Source organism: Schistocerca serialis, chromosome 2, assembly GCF_023864345.2.
Source record: "Schistocerca serialis cubense isolate TAMUIC-IGC-003099 chromosome 2, iqSchSeri2.2, whole genome shotgun sequence".
NCBI classification, from domain to species: Eukaryota; Metazoa; Arthropoda; class Insecta; order Orthoptera; family Acrididae; genus Schistocerca; species Schistocerca serialis.
The window spans coordinates 107,879,157-107,896,702 of record NC_064639.1 but is presented as its reverse complement, the minus strand read 5'-3'; the positions used below and the strand labels follow the sequence as shown (position 1 = coordinate 107,896,702).

Genomic DNA, 17,546 nt, shown 5'->3' with positions numbered 1-17,546 from the left:
ACTGCAACAAAAGTAATAAAAAAGGAAGTGTAACTTAAATTCGGAGTGCTGATTATTTTTTTACATCACCATTGTGCTAACTTTCAAAGGTTTAATCTTCAAGAATGGTTTGTGAAACACATCTATAAAACTTTTGAATATAGCAGAATAAAACCTAGACCTCTTTGCATCCGAGCTTGGAATCATCACCACCTAGATTTTTTACGATTGAGCCATGATTTTACGAGACCAGCGTGGGAAACACGAAAAGATGAGTGCCTAGTTTATTCATTATTACATGAAATGACTTTATTAACTGTGCTCTAATGACACCTGCCACATAATAACTTTGTTGTTGCCCGAAAATGCAGTATTTAGCAGCGTGAGCAACACCACAATCATTATTAAATTTTGACCTTTGTTGTGGTAGGGTTGTTAGAAGGTCAAATTGTGGCCTTCCGGGTGGCGGGATATCCTTCCGGAAAACTGCCACACAGCTTGGACGTGGTATGTCAGTTGCGCAACGATGCTGGAATCAGTGGTCGGGTGCACATTCTCACACCCATAGTCGAGGTTTTGAACGTCCACACAGGCCGGATGCCCGCCAGGTTCGTCGTATTGTAAAGGCAACAGTGGTAGATCGTACAGATACCACAACACATATGGGCTTGTGAGTCCACAACATTAATTGTTGCGAACCGGTTATTAGTAGTGGGAGTGTGGGCACGCACACTCCGTCTTCCACTGAAGCCATAGCATCGGCGTGCACGGTTCGACTGGTGCCCTCAGAGGATCACTAGGCGCAACGTAGCCTTCAGCGATGAATGCATTCTCTGTCCGCACGCAAGCGATGGTGGCCTGCGTGTATGACGTAGACCTGGTGATCGAATGGATGTTAGAGCCAGTGTCTGCGTTGACTCCCTTTGAAGCTATGGGTATTCCAGCACCTGGTACCTCAGAATCGCTTGTGCTACTGATCTTTAAATGTAATCATTTCATTTACCCCATATGCACTGCTACAACAACAAATTTTGAGTGAACTGGAAGCCCCTAAAGGCACAACGTCTTCAGGCCACAAGTGGCCCTTCGGGACCATCCGACCGGCGTATCATCCTCCGCTGGGGATGCGGATAGGAGGGGTGTGTGGTCGGTCCACACACCGCTCACCCAGTCGTTACGATGGCTTTCTTTGGCCAGGGCCGCTACTATTCGGTCGAGTAGCTTCGCAATTGTCATCACGAGGCTGAGTAGACCCCGAAAAATGGCAACAGCGCATGGCGGCCCGGATGGTCACCCATCCAAGTGCCGACCACGCCCGACAGCGCTTAACTTCGGTGATCTGACGGGAACCGGTGTATCCACTGCGGCAAGGCCGTTGCTGGAAGCCTCTGCAAGGGTGTATTAAATTTTTTTCTGGCATTGTATAACAAAATGGTCTAATATTTTGTATAGTGTAGTACGCAGTCTGCCTACTCCAGAACTAAATCAAAGAAACCACCACTATGCCGACGAGTGTTATTTCAGCCTACATAACACCTTTACACTCGAAATCACCTATGGATTTAATCTTTCATTCCTTCTACAATATTGCATCCGCACATTAAGTAAAATTTCGGCATTTGCTATTTTTAGTGGTATGTATCAGTTCACTGCTGATTTCTGATATTAAAGCCGCATGTAAGTGGCAACTTTATTATTGCTAACCTCTTCAGAATATAGTGTTCTGCTGGCAGCTGGCACCTGAGAGGCAGACTCTATAGAAAGCTGCAGCATTGTTCCCTGTCATCCTTGAGAGGTGAGTGGCTTGAAAGCAAGATCAGATAACGTGCGACATGCGGCTTTACCGTGGCTTAGCGTTTCCCTATCTCGACGCTAAAGTGATTGACATTACGGGCTAGCTTAATCACGCACTATCAGAGCGCAGCAACGCCCTGATGACTCAGCCCGTAGATCAGGTGATCGATCGGACGTCCAGATAATTGGCCTAATTAATCTACGAGATAATCCGCCCACTGCACAGGCGTAGCCATTACGCCCCCTATTAGAACAAGCCTTGATATGGCGCTACAGAACTGAGCGATCCAACTGTAATTTACACCTGTCACAAACGGTACAGTATTAGTAAGGTTGTGCTGTTCAACGCTCCATACGAACATGCTCTACTGGACCTGAAACTGACACACTCGAGCTGCTTATCTGACAATACCAGTCGTAGAAAGAAGAGAGGCGATTAATTTAGTGGAATGATTTTTATGTAAGGTCAAAGCGTCAAAATAAAGATCTCTAAGTACTACTGCAGCAAGTAAAATAATTCTTCGCTATATTTGATGGGACTGTACGGACATGATGTCACTCTGCAGCGACTTATTTCTACCGAGCGAGATGGCACATTGCTTTAATCACTATATTTGAAATCTGTAAAAGGAATAATGTAATTTTCGTCCGATAATTTAGATTTTCGTGGTATTTCACATTATTTCACTCGAATTTTGGGAGCTAGATCTGCACGTATTTCTAACAGCGCACTCAGCATTTCTCAACCGGTGGATCGCAATCTCGTAGGGGGGAGGGAGATCGGCCACCCGCGGAGTGTGTATTGGGGGGAAGGAAATCACGGTAGTTATTTAAATGTTACATTTATTTCCCGAAAAGTAAATAAATCTGATAATTTAATAAGCCACAGATAGACAGTACACATAAAATAGATAAGGACCATTTTATTATGTTTTGTAACAACCAAAGAAACTTGACACTGCTTTGTTTGAACAATAGTTTTGTAATGTACGGTTCACATCTGTTAGTAAACACATGATACAGGCACATGAAATTTGTAAGAAACATTTTAATTTGTTTTGTAATCGCCGCTTAGTGTGACACTTGACACTGTTTTGTTATTGCACTAGGTTCGTAATGTCCAGTTCAATTCAAGTAACACACAAAATCGGATCGTTTTCTCGAGACAGTCTACTTCTTGATTTTGTTTTCATGTTTATCACAGAAGAAAACCCGAGCTCGCAGAAGTACGAAGTAGCTAAGGAAATAAGAGCTCTTGAAGCTGCTGATACTAATCCAGTATATTCATTTCTTCTCTCTAGACCGAACTTGTACAATTCTTCGCTGCTGTTTGTAGACGTAAACATCTGTCAGCAGATAACTCCATCAGCTGGTCGTGAAGCTGTGAATTTAAGTATGTCTCTTCCACAGCTCGCTCGTAGGAAGGATTTTGAACCCATTTCAAACCTTTATTTTCTTCGTAAGCAACATAGTCAATAATCTGGCTACGAAGTGATTACAAGTGAGAAGATACCTGCTGTGACGCGGATCTTGTCAAGAAAGTCGTTTTGAGTACTAGAAGGGAAGTCATAAAATCCATATTGTAAGTCAGTGGCGAGTTTTGAAAGTTTCCATTTTCAACTCCGGATGCCCAAACGTTTAGTTCTCTTACAAAAACATTTGTTTCATCGTGAATAGAAAGTATCTTTTCGTCACGTCCTTGTAACTCACCTAATTTATTGATAGAGAAGTGTAAAGATGTCAGCCAACTAAACCAGCTGAAGCAATCATTCCTGTGAGATGAACAATTCAGCAACCAGTCTGCAAAAGTAACAGCATCTCTGGCCTAAGTTCAAACAATGCGTTTAAAACCTTCGTGCGAGAAAGCCACCTCACTTCATCGTGCAATTAGATACATATGTGAAAAGCACAGCCTGCCAAATAATCGACATTGTAAGAATCGAATTCTAATAAAATTTACAACTTTAATTGCCTCATTCAGAACGCGGTGAAGTTCATTGGGCATTTTTTTAGACTCGAATCCTTGGGGGTTAGAAACAGTGAATCCATTTTGCATTTCGCATTATTAATTTTAGTTCTTCAACTTTTCTGTTTTTAATGTTTTTGCTGCATCACAGGAAATTATAATGATTTTTTTCCAGTCTATCTCAAATTGGTTTGTAGCTTCAAGAAACAACTTAAATAAACATTCCCCAGTTGTTCGATCTGGCAATTGCATACAGAACAAATGTCTTCCTCTATAGAATCATCTGATTCGAATCGGATGAAACATAAAAATGGAGCGCAATGTGACACATCAGTAAACTCATCAAGCTGAACAGAAACAATTTCACCACTTTTTATTTTTTGCCTTATTTACCTTTTTGCCTTGATTGTTCATGTTATGAGCTATTTCAGAAATACGTTTACCTACTGTGTGTTAGGCAAGGGGAGAGTTTTCGATTTCCTTGCAGCTTCATCACTGACAACAACAGATACCATATCAGTCGCACTGGATAGGATAAGCTCTTCAGCAATAGTCTATGCCTTCTTCGCTAATTTTAAAGCAACACGATACGTTGCATGAAGAGCCTTCTCACTCATATTTGTACTCAGCTCTTAAGTTTGAAAAACTGAAAATTTCCGTTGAAGAAACCCAATCGGTTTATTTTTACACTTTGAATCTGGTTTCCACAAGTGTAAATCCGAACTTTAAATAGAAATTATTAATTACCTTTGATACTTCCTCATTTTAAAACGAGATCAATTATAGCTCACAGGAGCTGCAATAGCGTTTCTGTTCCTGCAATACAAGAAAGTCACATACACGTCATTTGTATGTTGTTTTCAGTAACTTACAAATTTAAAAAGGTTATAACTGAGGGCATCTACAGTTGCACCAGCTTCCGATTTAGGTGTTGGAAATAGACTCATTTTTAAGTACTAACCTCAAGCTTTCAGTTCAGCAGTGTTTTCCTTCTTCATGTAATACACTGATCACATACACTGGCTTAACTGGGCTTCTGTTCATCTCAAATAAATACTAATAATCTAAGAACAACTACTAATTCTAGTCCAGTTTTCCTCGATATTTAAACAAACTTGCCAACATATGTACAACTATTTACAGCATCATATTCAGTACAATCAGTACAGCCAACATAAATTTATATAGAAGATCTTTATAGCTCCTTTCTTTTCCTTCTTTAGGGGATGAGAAGCTAAATCGGGAACGGAAGCACTATGCTGAAGCTCAACTTCTCTCGATGTGCGAGGGAAAACATTCTTATAGTTACTAACAAACGTTATGAACCTCGCAAAATATCGCTGTTACTGCGTCATCTGCAATGAAGGACGACGTAGCTCACACTGCTGCCAATACGGGGTGGGGCGTGGACTTCCTTCGCGAGTTCAAGAAAAAGGGAGCAGCTGCGTTAACACGTTTGGGAAACGCTAAGGTTGAACTGAGACATAGCTGTTGAGATGGAGAGGCGAGCTGGACTCGGTTCGAATGCGTTAGTTGGCCTAAAAAATCAGTGACCAGGTTGATTTAAAGTGTTTGTTCGCCATTACCTACGCAAATGCTAGATTCATAACACATCCGCCTCAGAAACTGTTAAAAATTGAATAAACACACAGCAAAGATTAAACAACTCAGTTTTTATTTTCCTTGATCGTATTACCGAGCCATTCGTAATAACTAATACATATTACACATATGTTTCAGTCCGAAATCGATCATTGTCAGTGTACGTACATCAAATTGTAAAATAAATACTCAGACGCGTACTTGGATAATAAGAAGCATTATTACAAACTGAAATACACAGCACTGACGCTCTAAAATAATACGAGAGCGCAATAAAAAGTAACGCCGTAACGCCTCCGAACTTTTTATATGAAAATTCTTAAGGCTTTCTGAATAAAAGAAACATTGTAAATCTTCTGCAGCTTTATCCTTCATGTCTACATATTTGCAAAACTCTGCCGTTAGAGTACTCCAAATTACAGCATGTAATATGGGATTATGAAGCATAATGATGTAGGTACGTGAGAAGAGCTCGCCCACGCATGGGGCACCCTATCCTTCAGTATGAAAATGCCAAACCAACACGAGCGTTGCGACGCCCACAACGACCCGACTCTTTGGTTTCACTGTAAGCGATCATTCTCAATACTGTTCCGACTTAGCATTTTCCGATTTTGTCTGTTTCCCAAAATTAAAGAACACCTGCGAGGATTTCACTTTTATAGTAATGAAGCGGTGCAGTCAGAGGTGAGGTTGTGGCTCCATCAGTATCGTCAAAGTTTCTCAAGTACAGGTATCAACAAAAGATATCTCGTTGGGAGACATACGTTCGTTGCCACGGTGACTAAATGGCAAATGGTTCAAATGGCTCTGAGCACTATGCGACTTAACTTCTGAGGTCATCTGTCGCCTAGAACTTAGAACTAATTAAACCTAACTAACCTAAGGACATCACACACATCCATGCCCGAGGCAGGATTCGAACCTGCGACCGGAGCGGTCGCTCGGCTCCAGACTGTAGCGCCTAGAACCGCACGGCCACTCCGGCCAGCTGCCACGGTGACTATGTTGAGAAATAAATATACAGGGTGTTACAAAAAGGTACGGCCAAACTTTCAGGAAACATTCCTCACACACAAGGAAAGAAAATATGTTATGTCGACATGTGTCCGGAAACGCTTACTTTCCATGTTAGAGCTCGTTTTATTACTTCTCTTCAAACCACATTAATCATGGAATGGAAACACACAGCAACAGAACGTACCAGCGTGACTTCAAACACTTTGTTACAGGAAATGTTCAAAATGGCCTCCGTTAGCGAGGATACATGCATCCACCCTCCGTCGCATGGAATCCCTGATGCGCTGATGAAGCCCTGGAGAATGGCGTATTGTATCACAGCCGTCCACAATACGAGCACGAAGAGTCTCTACATGTGGTACCGGGGTTGCGTAGACAAGAGCTTTCAAATGCCCCCATAAATGAAAGTCAAGAGGGTTGAGATCAGGAGAGCGTGGAGGCCATGGAATTGGTCCGCCTCTACCAATCCATCGGTCACCGAATCTGTTGTTGAGAAGCGTACGAACACTTCGACTGAAATGTGCAGGAGCTTCATCGTCCATGAACCACATGTTGTGTCGTACTTGCAAAGGCACATGTTCTAGCAGCACAGGTAGAGTATCCCGTATGACATCATGGCGGTGAATCGAGGAAGTACAGTACATACTGACGAAACTAAAATGAGCTCTAACATGGAAATTAAGCGTTTCCGGACACATGTCCACATAACATCTTTTCTTTATTTGTGTGCAAGGAATGTTTCCTGAAAATTTGTCCGTACCTTTTTGTAACACCCTGTATAGACGTGAAGAACAAAGATGTAGAATGTTAATAAAGTTTTTTATTTAAAAAGGTTTATTAGTAGTCAAATAAAAAATCGGAGGCATAACTTTCCAGCATGCCCTCGTACTTACATTCTAAGACAAAAAAAAGCGACGTATCGCGAAGGAATTATTCCAGTGGGACGAAAATCGGTAGAACAAATTACAGTTTCAGAAAAATCGAGCGATTTATTCAAGAGAAAGAGCTTCAAAAATTTAGCAAGACAGTAATGCGTTGGTCCACTTCTGTTCTTTATGCAAGCTGTTACTCGGTTTGCCACGAGTTTTGGGAAGTCACACTGATTCATATCGTGCTAGATTCTGTCCAACTGGAGCGTTAGATCGGGTTGGAGGACCCTGCACATAATGGTTCAAATGGCTCTGAGCACTATGGGACTCAACTGCTGAGGTCATTAGTCCCCTAGAACGTAGAACTAGTTAAACCTAACTAACCTAAGGACATCACAAACATCCATGCCCGAGGCAGGATTCGAACCGGCGACCGTAGCGGTCTTACGGTTCCAGACTGCAGCGCCTTTAACCGCACGGCCACTTCGGCCGGCTGCACATAATGCTCTAAACTTTCTCAATTGGGGAGAGGTCGGGCGATCTTGTTGGAGAAGGTAGGGTTTCAGAACACGAAGACAAGCGGTAGAAACTCTCGCAGTGTGCGAGCTGCCATTGTCTTGCTAAAACGTAAGCCCTGGATGCCTTGCCATGAAGAGCGACAACACGGGACTTATAATATCGTCAAAGTACCGCTGTGCTGTAAGGGTGCCGCGAATGACAGCTAAAGGAGTCCCGCTATGAAAACAAATGGTATCCCAGACTACCAGTCCTGGTCGTCGGACCGTATGGCGGACGACAGCCTGGTGAATACCATAGCATTGTCCAGGGCGTCTCCAGACACAGTTTCCGCCTTCAGTGATGACTCTCATTTCGAAGTGAACACCTATGATGAGTGAAGACGTGGCTGGAGACGCCCAATAGCAGCTATCCTCCCGTAGGGGCGGGAATCGGGAATGAGGGTGGAGGTGGAATGAAGGAGGCTGCACATTATAGTCGGTTGCAGTTGTTCCTTCTCGCTCTTCTTTTTATGTGCTGCACGTCCTCACTTGGAGCCAGGAACGTGACAATAGAGATAAGCAAGCGAGGATAACGCGAATGACTTATAAGCGGCACACAAGACTTTCCCTCAGTGAGTGGCTGACGACTGTGGCGGCAATTCGCTCCCCGATGACACATTTAAATCAAAGATAAATGGCTTTCGCAAAGCTGAACCTGTCTACAACAACGTCCGTCGGTAACAAGTTTATAACAGCAATGGAGCTCTTATGTGGGAGCAGTATTACCCCCAACGGAGCTCTTATGTGGGAGCAGTTTTACCCCCAATGGAGCTCTTATGTGGGAGCAGTTTTACCCCCAACGGAGCTCTTATGTGGGAGCAGTTTTACCCCCAATGGAGCTCTTATGTGGGAGCAGTTTTACCCAGAATGGAGCTCTTATGTGGGAGCAGTTTTACCCCCAACGGAGCTCTTATGTGGGAGCAGTTTTACCCCCAATGGAGCTCTTATGTGGGAGCAGTTTTACCCCCAACGGAGCTCTAATGTGGGAGCAGTTTTACCGCCAATGGAGCTCTTATGTGGAAGCAGTTTTACCCCCAAGGGAGCTCTTATGTGGGAGCAGTTTTACCCCCAACGGAGCTCTTACGTGGGAGCAGTTTTACCCCCAATGGAGCTCTTATGTGGGAGCAGTTTTACCCCCAATGGAGCTCTTATGTGGGAGCAGTTTCACCCCCAATGGAGCTCTTATGTGGGAGCAGTTTCACCCCCAATGGAGCTCTTATGTGGGAGCAGTTTTACCCCCAACGGAGCTCTTATGTGGGAGAAGTTTTACCCCCAATGGAGCTCTTATGTGGGAGCAGTTTTACCCCCAACGGAGCTCTTATGTGGGAGCAGTTTTACCCCCAATGGAGCTCTTATGTGGGAGCTGTTTTACCCCCAATGGAGCTCTTATGTGGGAGCAGTTTTACCCCCAATGGAGCTCTTATGTGGGAGCAGTTTTACCCCCAATGGAGCTCTTATGTGGGAGCTGTTTTACCCCCAATGGAGCTCTTATGTGGGAGCAGTTTTACCCCCAATGGAGCTCTTATGTGGGAGCCGTTTTACCCCCAACGGAGCTCTTATGTGGGAGCAGTTTTACCCGCCATGGAGCTCTTATGTGGGAGCAGTTTTACCCCCAACGGAGCTCTTATGTGGGAGCAGTTTTACCCCCAATGGAGCTCTTATGTGGGAGCAGTTTTACCCCCAACGGAGCTCTTATGTGGGAGCAGTTTTACCCCCAATGGAGCTCTTACGTGGGAGCAGTTTTACCCCCAACGGAGCTCTTATGTGAGAGCAGTATTACCCCCAATGGAGCTCTTATGTGGGAGCAGTTTTACCCCCAACGGAGCTCTTATGTGGGAGCAGTTTTACCCCCAACGGAGCTCTTATGTGGGAGCAGTTTTACCCCCAATGGAGCTCTTATGTGGGAGCAGTTTTACCCCCAATGGAGCTCTTATGTGGGAGCAGTTTCACCCCCAATGGAGCTCTTATGTGGGAGCAGTTTCACCCCCAATGGAGCTCTTATGTGGGAGCAGTTTTACCCCCAACGGAGCTCTTATGTGGGAGAAGTTTTACCCCCAATGGAGCTATTATGTGGGAGCAGTTTTACCCCCAACGGAGCTCTTATGTGGGAGCAGTTTTACCCCCAATGGAGCTCTTATGTGGGAGCTGTTTTACCCCCAATGGAGCTCTTATGTGGGAGCAGTTTTACCCCCAATGGAGCTCTTATGTGGGAGCAGTTTTACCCCCAATGGAGCTCTTATGTGGGAGCTGTTTTACCCCCAATGGAGCTCTTATGTGGGAGCAGTTTTACCCCCAATGGAGCTCTTATGTGGGAGCCGTTTTACCCCCAACGGAGCTCTTATGTGGGAGCAGTTTTACCCGCCATGGAGCTCTTATGTGGGAGCAGTTTTACCCCCAACGGAGCTCTTATGTGGGAGCAGTTTTACCCCCAATGGAGCTCTTATGTGGGAGCAGTTTTACCCCCAACGGAGCTCTTATGTGGGAGCAGTTTTACCCCCAATGGAGCTCTTATGTGGGAGCAGTTTTACCCCCAACGGAGCTCTTATGTGGGAGCAGTATTACCCCCAATGGAGCTCTTATGTGGGAGCAGTTTTACCCCCAACGGAGCTCTTATGTGGGAGCAGTTTTACCCCCAACGGAGCTCTTATGTGGGAGCAGTTTTACCCCCAATGGAGCTCTTATGTGGGAGCAGTTTTACCCCCAACGGAGCTCTAATGTGGGAGCAGTTTTACCGCCAATGGAGCTCTTATGTGGAAGCAGTTTTACCCCCAAGGGAGCTCTTATGTGGGAGCAGTTTTACCCCCAACGGAGCTCTTATGTGGGAGCAGTTTTACCCCCAATGGAGCTCTTATGTGTGAGCAGTTTTACCCCCAATGGAGCTCTTATGTGTGAGCAGCTTTACCCCCAATGGAGCTCTTATGTGGGAGCAGTTTCACCCCCAATGGAGCTCTTATGTGGGAGCAGTTTCACCCCCAATGGAGCTCTTATGTGGGAGCAGTTTTACCCCCAACGGAGCTCTTATGTGGGAGAAGTTTTACCCCCAATGGAGCTCTTATGTGGGAGCAGTTTTACCCCCAACGGAGCTCTTATGTGGGAGCAGTTTTACCCCCAATGGAGCTCTTATGTGGGAGCTGTTTTACCCCCAATGGAGCTCTTATGTGGGAGCAGTTTCACCCCCAATGGAGCTCTTATGTGGGAGCAGTTCCACCCCCAATGGAGCTCTTATGTGGGAGCAGTTTTACCCCCAACGGAGCTCTTATGTGGGAGCAGTTTTACCCCCCAATGGAGGTCTTATGTGGGAGCAGTTTTACCCCCAATGGAGCTCTTATGTGGGAGCAGTTTTACCCCCAACGGAGCTCTTATGTGGGTGCAGTTTTACCCCCAATGGAGCTCTTAGGTGGGAGCAGTTTTACCCCTTAGTCCTTGGATTAAACACTGTTGGACAGCAATGAAAGTTAATTAACTACATCATCATAGCTATTCTGTAGAACATTCGAAAATTCATTGTGAAGTGTTGGCAGAAGATTCAACACCGTGTTGCTAGAGGAGGCCGAAATGCATGCTTTTAAGCTCACGCAGATTGGCGTGAGGTCTGGAACAAGGTAAAGTAATTATCCTATAAAGAAAAGAACGTAGTTCTTGGAATACTTTACTTTAATCCACAATTGGAGAACATCGCTCTTGTTTAGACAGTATTACAATCTCAATATAAACTGGTAATGGCGCCTTGCTAGGTCGTAGCAAATGACGTAGCTGAAGGCTATGCTAACTATCGTCTCGGCAAATGAGAGCGTATTTGTCAGTGTAGCATCGCTAGCAAAGTCGGCTGTACAACTGGGCCGAGTGCTAGGAAGTCTCTCTTGACCTGCCGTGTGGCGGCGCTCGGTCTGCAATCACTGACAGTGGCGACACGCGGGTCCGACGTATACTAATGGACCGCGGCCGATTTAAAGGCTACCACCTAGCAAGTGTGGTGTCTGGCGGTGACACCACACATTGTATATCCGCTTTTGCAATTCAGAAATCTTAAACTGTATATCTTAGAATCAGACAACGAGTTTACCGTTACCAGTCGTTGTTTATTTCTAAAACGCGTTTCAGATGCTTAAACTTCCATCATCAAGGTAATTTATGTGGGTTGAAATGGCATCTATGTAGTGTGTCACGATTCTGGAGTAACTTGTGACACTGTTTCCAGTAAGTACAGGCTCTTGCTCATCGTGGTACGTCACATACAACATCACATTTTATAAACCACTGAGGGAAAACACAGTGCTGCAGGTTACTCCGAAGTCGTAATATAATACATACATGCCATATTAATCCACATAAACCCATCTGAAGACGGAGACTCAAACTTCTAAACGCACTGTGGAAACAAACAGTGACTGGTAACAGCAAACTTGCAAATAATATTCGCAATGAAGCCTAACAAAAAATTTTCGCTTTCTCTATCTTCTCTACGCAGCACGTCAGAAACCACAGAAAACACGAACTCCTTAAATGAACTCGGAAAAGATGTACTGAAGGCAGCATTTACTTTCCAAAGGTCTTAAAAAAATAATATGGATCTCTCTTTGTACTGGAAGTATTTGCAGTGTTTGGAGTAAATAATTTGTGGAACTTCAGCTCCTTAAAAACACTTCAGTACGAGTCTAACACCCCCTTGTGAGAGCCCGATGACTTTTCCCCTACGTAATTAATGTTCTCGTGTCAAGTCTTTACTGTTTATTACATTCTGTATGAAACAAATAACCAACCACGTATAAGAATAAATGTTTTCGTGCCAAGTGTTTACTATGTACAGAGACTAGGAGTACTGTCTAAGGGAACCGTGAACGTTGTGCAACGAGATGGTGATTTTCGTATGACAAAGTACTGTTCGAAGTATTTTCTAATCTTTTATAGTGTCTCTTCTCTCAATTTTTTCCTTTTCTTATGTTGGGGTTCCTTTTTCTGATGGCTCGCTAATAGTACTTTCAGTTAACGGTTGTTTCATTGTGACTACTTTACGTCTGGCTTATGAACACCCATAGTTACGTAAATTGTTAGTAAATTTCATATTCATAAGGTATTAATCTTTAAAAGTTACATTTTTGTATTCGACTAGCCCTTTTACGAGTCTTTCTATTATTGCTGAAAATACTCTTGCTCCTTCTTCGCCCACATCAATTTTATCTGTTCTGATCTCTGTTTCTGGATCTGTTCGATGTTATGAGGCTGTTTTGTTCCCCTTTCTTGTTCATTCTTGAAGATCACGTTCGGAATTTTGTTGCTGAATTATTTCCTTCTGTGTGTGTCCATTACGTTGGCGTTTGCTTCTTTGTGATCATTTAGTGTCTGAGTAGACCATGCTGGCTGTTCGTTTAGCTTCGTTAGTCTATCATCCATTCTAGCCAAAGGTTCTGAGAACGACATTCTCCTTTTGCACACGTTGTGTGTATTACTTTTTCTACGTATTCATAGAATGCTTTGTTAGGCCGCGACCTGTTGTTTTCTGGTTCTGTTGTCCATGGGCCAAGTGTACTTGTGATCAGTGTTCTTTCTATTTTCATGGTTTTGTTTATGCAACCTTTTGGCACTAGTTTCAGAGTTTCGGCGCCATATGCAGCCTCAGTTCTCACTGCTGAACTATAACGTTTAATTTTGGTGTCTGAAGCTAAAATCGTCTTCTTGCATATGTTTCTGGTGTCTGTCTTTATGTTTAAGCTCTCCTTCTAATCATCGTTTATGCTTAGCCACGCATCTAAATAACTGAATGAGCTGACGTCATTGATTTTGTTTTGATTAAAGAGTAATTTCTGTGAACAGTGTTCAACGTTTCTTATAAATTCTGTCTTTGGCTAAGAAACTTGTGAACCGATTTTTCGTGCCTGCCTTCTGTTTGTATTTTAGAGTTTTCTGGTGGGGGGGAGGTGGGGTACAGTGGACACACTTAGTGAAATTGAATTTTCATGAAACCATGGCTATTAACTGAAGCTTGTGTGGCATATACCGTAACGTATCGTACAAAATATTTGCAGCTCAGGTAAGATTATATTCTAAGGGTGTCTAAGCGTTTTTCTGAATGCTTACATAATGGCCATTTTTATCTATCTAATGGGACAAAGTGACCAAACCTTTGTCACCATTCCCTAATGGTAGGCTTATAGTTTTTGTTTCACTATTGACTATTACTAGGAGAACAATAATACACATAAGAAAGAAACGTGTTGTAATACATTCTTTACACAAAATGTCGACAATTTCTAATGATATAAACCGAGAAATAAACGATTAATGATGGGAACTATTTCCGTCGAATTCATTCACAGTATATCTGCTCAGAAACACTATTAAGTCATATACAAAATCCACTTGTGTAGTTGTCATCGTATTCATCACATCTAGGGCACAGTTCATGAGCCTAGCGTTTACAGCTGCCTTTTCAGATTATGTCCGCCCTCGTGGTGTCGCGGTAGCGTTCTCGCTTCCCGAGCGCGGGGTCCCGGGTTCGATTCCCGGCGGGGTCAGGGATTTTTCCTGCCTCGAGATGAGTGGGTGTTGTTGTGTCGTCTTCATCATCACCATTCATCCCCATTACGGTCGGAGGAAGGCAACGGCAAACCACCTCCATTAGGACCTTGCCTAGTAAGGCGGTGCGGGTCTCCCGCATCGTTCCCCTACGCTCTGTAAAGATGCATGGGACTTCATTTCATATTTCCATTTCAGATTATTCGTTGAAATGATGTGGTATTTTGTTGTGCTCTGCCATGCTAGTCGCCGCAGGTCGTTCATCTGCTTCCCAATTTCAAAAATGTTATTAAGGATTTCTTGGTCTTGTTCTTCACTGAACACTGCCCTTAAGCTGCCAATAATCTTTCTACTGCCAACTGAACCTCTATTTTTCCCTAAAACTCTTCGTGCTAGAGTATTCCTTGAAATATTGAATTGTTTTGCTGCTGCTGAAAAAGACATTGTAACATTCTCTACTGCTTCAATTACCTTTTGCATTGCAACAGTGTTCTACGTCTGTTACCCCGTTTTCTGGACGTACTTTCTTGGCATCCTGAAGCTCTTGCAAACGCTTGCAGAAGAGTAGTATAATGGATATTAGTTTTGCATATAAAACGATTTCCAATGTTTTAATTTCGATTATTATGCGATGCGTAAAATATGGAATTAGGTAATTCTCATTGGAACAAACACTGAAAATGGAATGCCGGGAATAACGACTACCTTTCCGAAAAAGTGGTCACCTTGGCCACTTTTCTTGACGTGTAGCGTGGCCATTTTCCCCATCAAACGCCATGTCTGTATCAGTGGCTCACACGCGAAACAATACAACCGAAGTAAACGACAGTGACCTATATTTGTGAGCCAAAGGGCATTGCGTGAACCGTGATGTCCCAGAACCATATTGCTCCACATGAAAATGAAGCCACTAAAGTAATATGAATGACTTACCCTACATCAAATGATCGAAAAGGTTTTCACAGGAAGATAACAAGAAAGCTTCCTTTGTCAAACTCACTGACGACACCAATAGAGTCGATTACAAGTAGTGTGGACACTTCTCGGTGGAAAGCACCAGTGCTGAAGGCACCAACGTGGTCACTTTACCCTTCTTCTCTCTACGCTTGTTATCAACGCAATGTCATCGGCAAATGCCAAGTCGTCCACATAGTTATATATTATTACGTAGTTAACTGTACTGTTGAGGTCTAAAAATCAGAGCGAACACATACATTGTGAGCTCCCTGTTCTCCTGCTCAGTAATATGTACGGGATTCAAGTGCTTATAGTTGTGTATAAGATGTTCGTTTAATTTGTAATTTAGTTGCCTAGTATTTTACCACCCCCTTTTTTCTTTCTTTTTAAGCAGACTCACTGACAAGTCGAACCGGCGATGGCTCTATTTGTGTGATCCGAGGCTGATAAATACGCTAACAGAATTTATTAATTCAGTGCCACAAACGATATATAGTAGATGCGCTAGTCTCACAACATCAGAAAGACGCAGTTGAAAAAAATACAAACCAGTGGATTATATCTGATGAACTAAGTTTACTTTAGATTTCACTCATTAATTTTAGAACGTAAACTATGCTACATTCCTTAGTAAATGGCGGCGATTGCGAAGCACGCCACCTTAGTTCCGCCAGATTAGTACTTGTGTTTCACCTATTGGCACTAATGAAATGAATTGAAGCTGTGTGCCCGATGGAACACTATCCTGATATTTTATCTTTTACGGACGATGTTCACATTAGGAGGTAAGTACTGACAGAAATGGGTATGTGAATCGTGGCTGGATATAACAGTGGGTACGAGCTTGCTAACGAAAGGCCTGGTTCCAGTTTGGAGTCCCGGTGGACGGCATAGTTTCACTGTGTCACAAATTTTCAAAACGGCGAACATTCCTCTGAAGATTGCAAGATTTATTCACACTATTAAAGGAGTCGTACTACTATGGCATTGCAGTTGCGTTTGTAATGTAGTGGGTTTCTGTAGTTGCTGTTCTCTTCACTGAATTCTTCACGAAAATAGTATATTACAATACAGGTATAATGTATAATTGTAGCTAACTTAAGTAATAGCTGCATCTTATTCCTTCATGTACCAGGACTCACATTTGAACTCAGTGTTGTCTGATCTTCCCAGTAGTTACAAGATTTCAATGTGTTTTCGGGATGATTGCTTCATATTTTTGGTAAATTTACTAACGCTAATAACGTCGTACGATAAAATACGAGAACTTAAAGAATCTTCAAGAACTATGTAAGGGATTATAACCTGCGTTTGACAACCATTCATAGCTCCCTGTTACGTTAGTTTAGATGTTGTGCAGTTATAGTTTGTGTATTTTAATCACAAACTGCCTTGAGGTGGAGGTCTTTCGGTGTGATCGTGAGCGAGAGGCCAGCAGGGTTGCTGAAGCTTCCATTTTATATTTTACCTTTCATTGCATGACCATCAGAAAACAAAACCCCATTTGTATCCAATTAGTTGTGTATGGGCGCTGATGGCGTCACTGTTGAGCGCCCTATAATATCTTCAACACCAGCATCACCCGAATAAAAAAACGTAAACGACGACTGCAACGTTACTGAAACTCAAAAAATGGTTCAAATGGCTCTGAGCACTATGGGACTCAACTGCTGTGGTCATCAGTCCCCTAGAACTTAGAACTAATTAAACCTAACTAACCTAAGGACATCACACACATCCATGCCCGAGGCAGGATTCGAACCTGCGACCGTAGGAGCAGCGCGGCTCCGGACTGGAGCGCCTAGAACCGCACGACCACCGCGGCCGGCTACTGAAACTGCACTTGTTGAGTACGTACACCTTCAAGGACGTATTTCAGTCGCTTTTGTTCCCAACAATGTCTTTGTGTTAACATTATAAGATATGAATCAACATCTAGCTGTAAAGCATCCTTGCAAAGTAGGATTCTGAAGCCGATGAAGTAACAGAAGATGTAAATATTTGAGGACCATCGTAACTACATTCTCAGACATCAAGCAACACTTCCAACAGATCGCAGCTAGATGACTGTTGCTCTTTCTCGTAGCATTTCTATCCAACCAGGGCTTTTCCACCGCTGATGGAAGTAAAGTTAGTAAAGCGTTATGCATGTGCCACTCTGATGTACAGAATCAGCTCAGTAAGATGGGTAGACGTGGAGACGCGCGTAACTGTGGAAGGAAACTACCATATTTGTACGTGCATATGAGCACCAGAGGTTTTATTTACATTCATTTTTATCTTACACGT

At 43.3% G+C, this 17,546-nt stretch overlaps 1 pseudogene; it reads right to left on the bottom strand.

Moving 5' to 3' along the window:
• Positions 1-1,241: 1,241 nt before the first annotated feature.
• LOC126459434 (5S ribosomal RNA) lies at positions 1,242-1,359 on the bottom strand (annotated as a pseudogene).
• Positions 1,360-17,546: the final 16,187 nt, after the last annotated feature.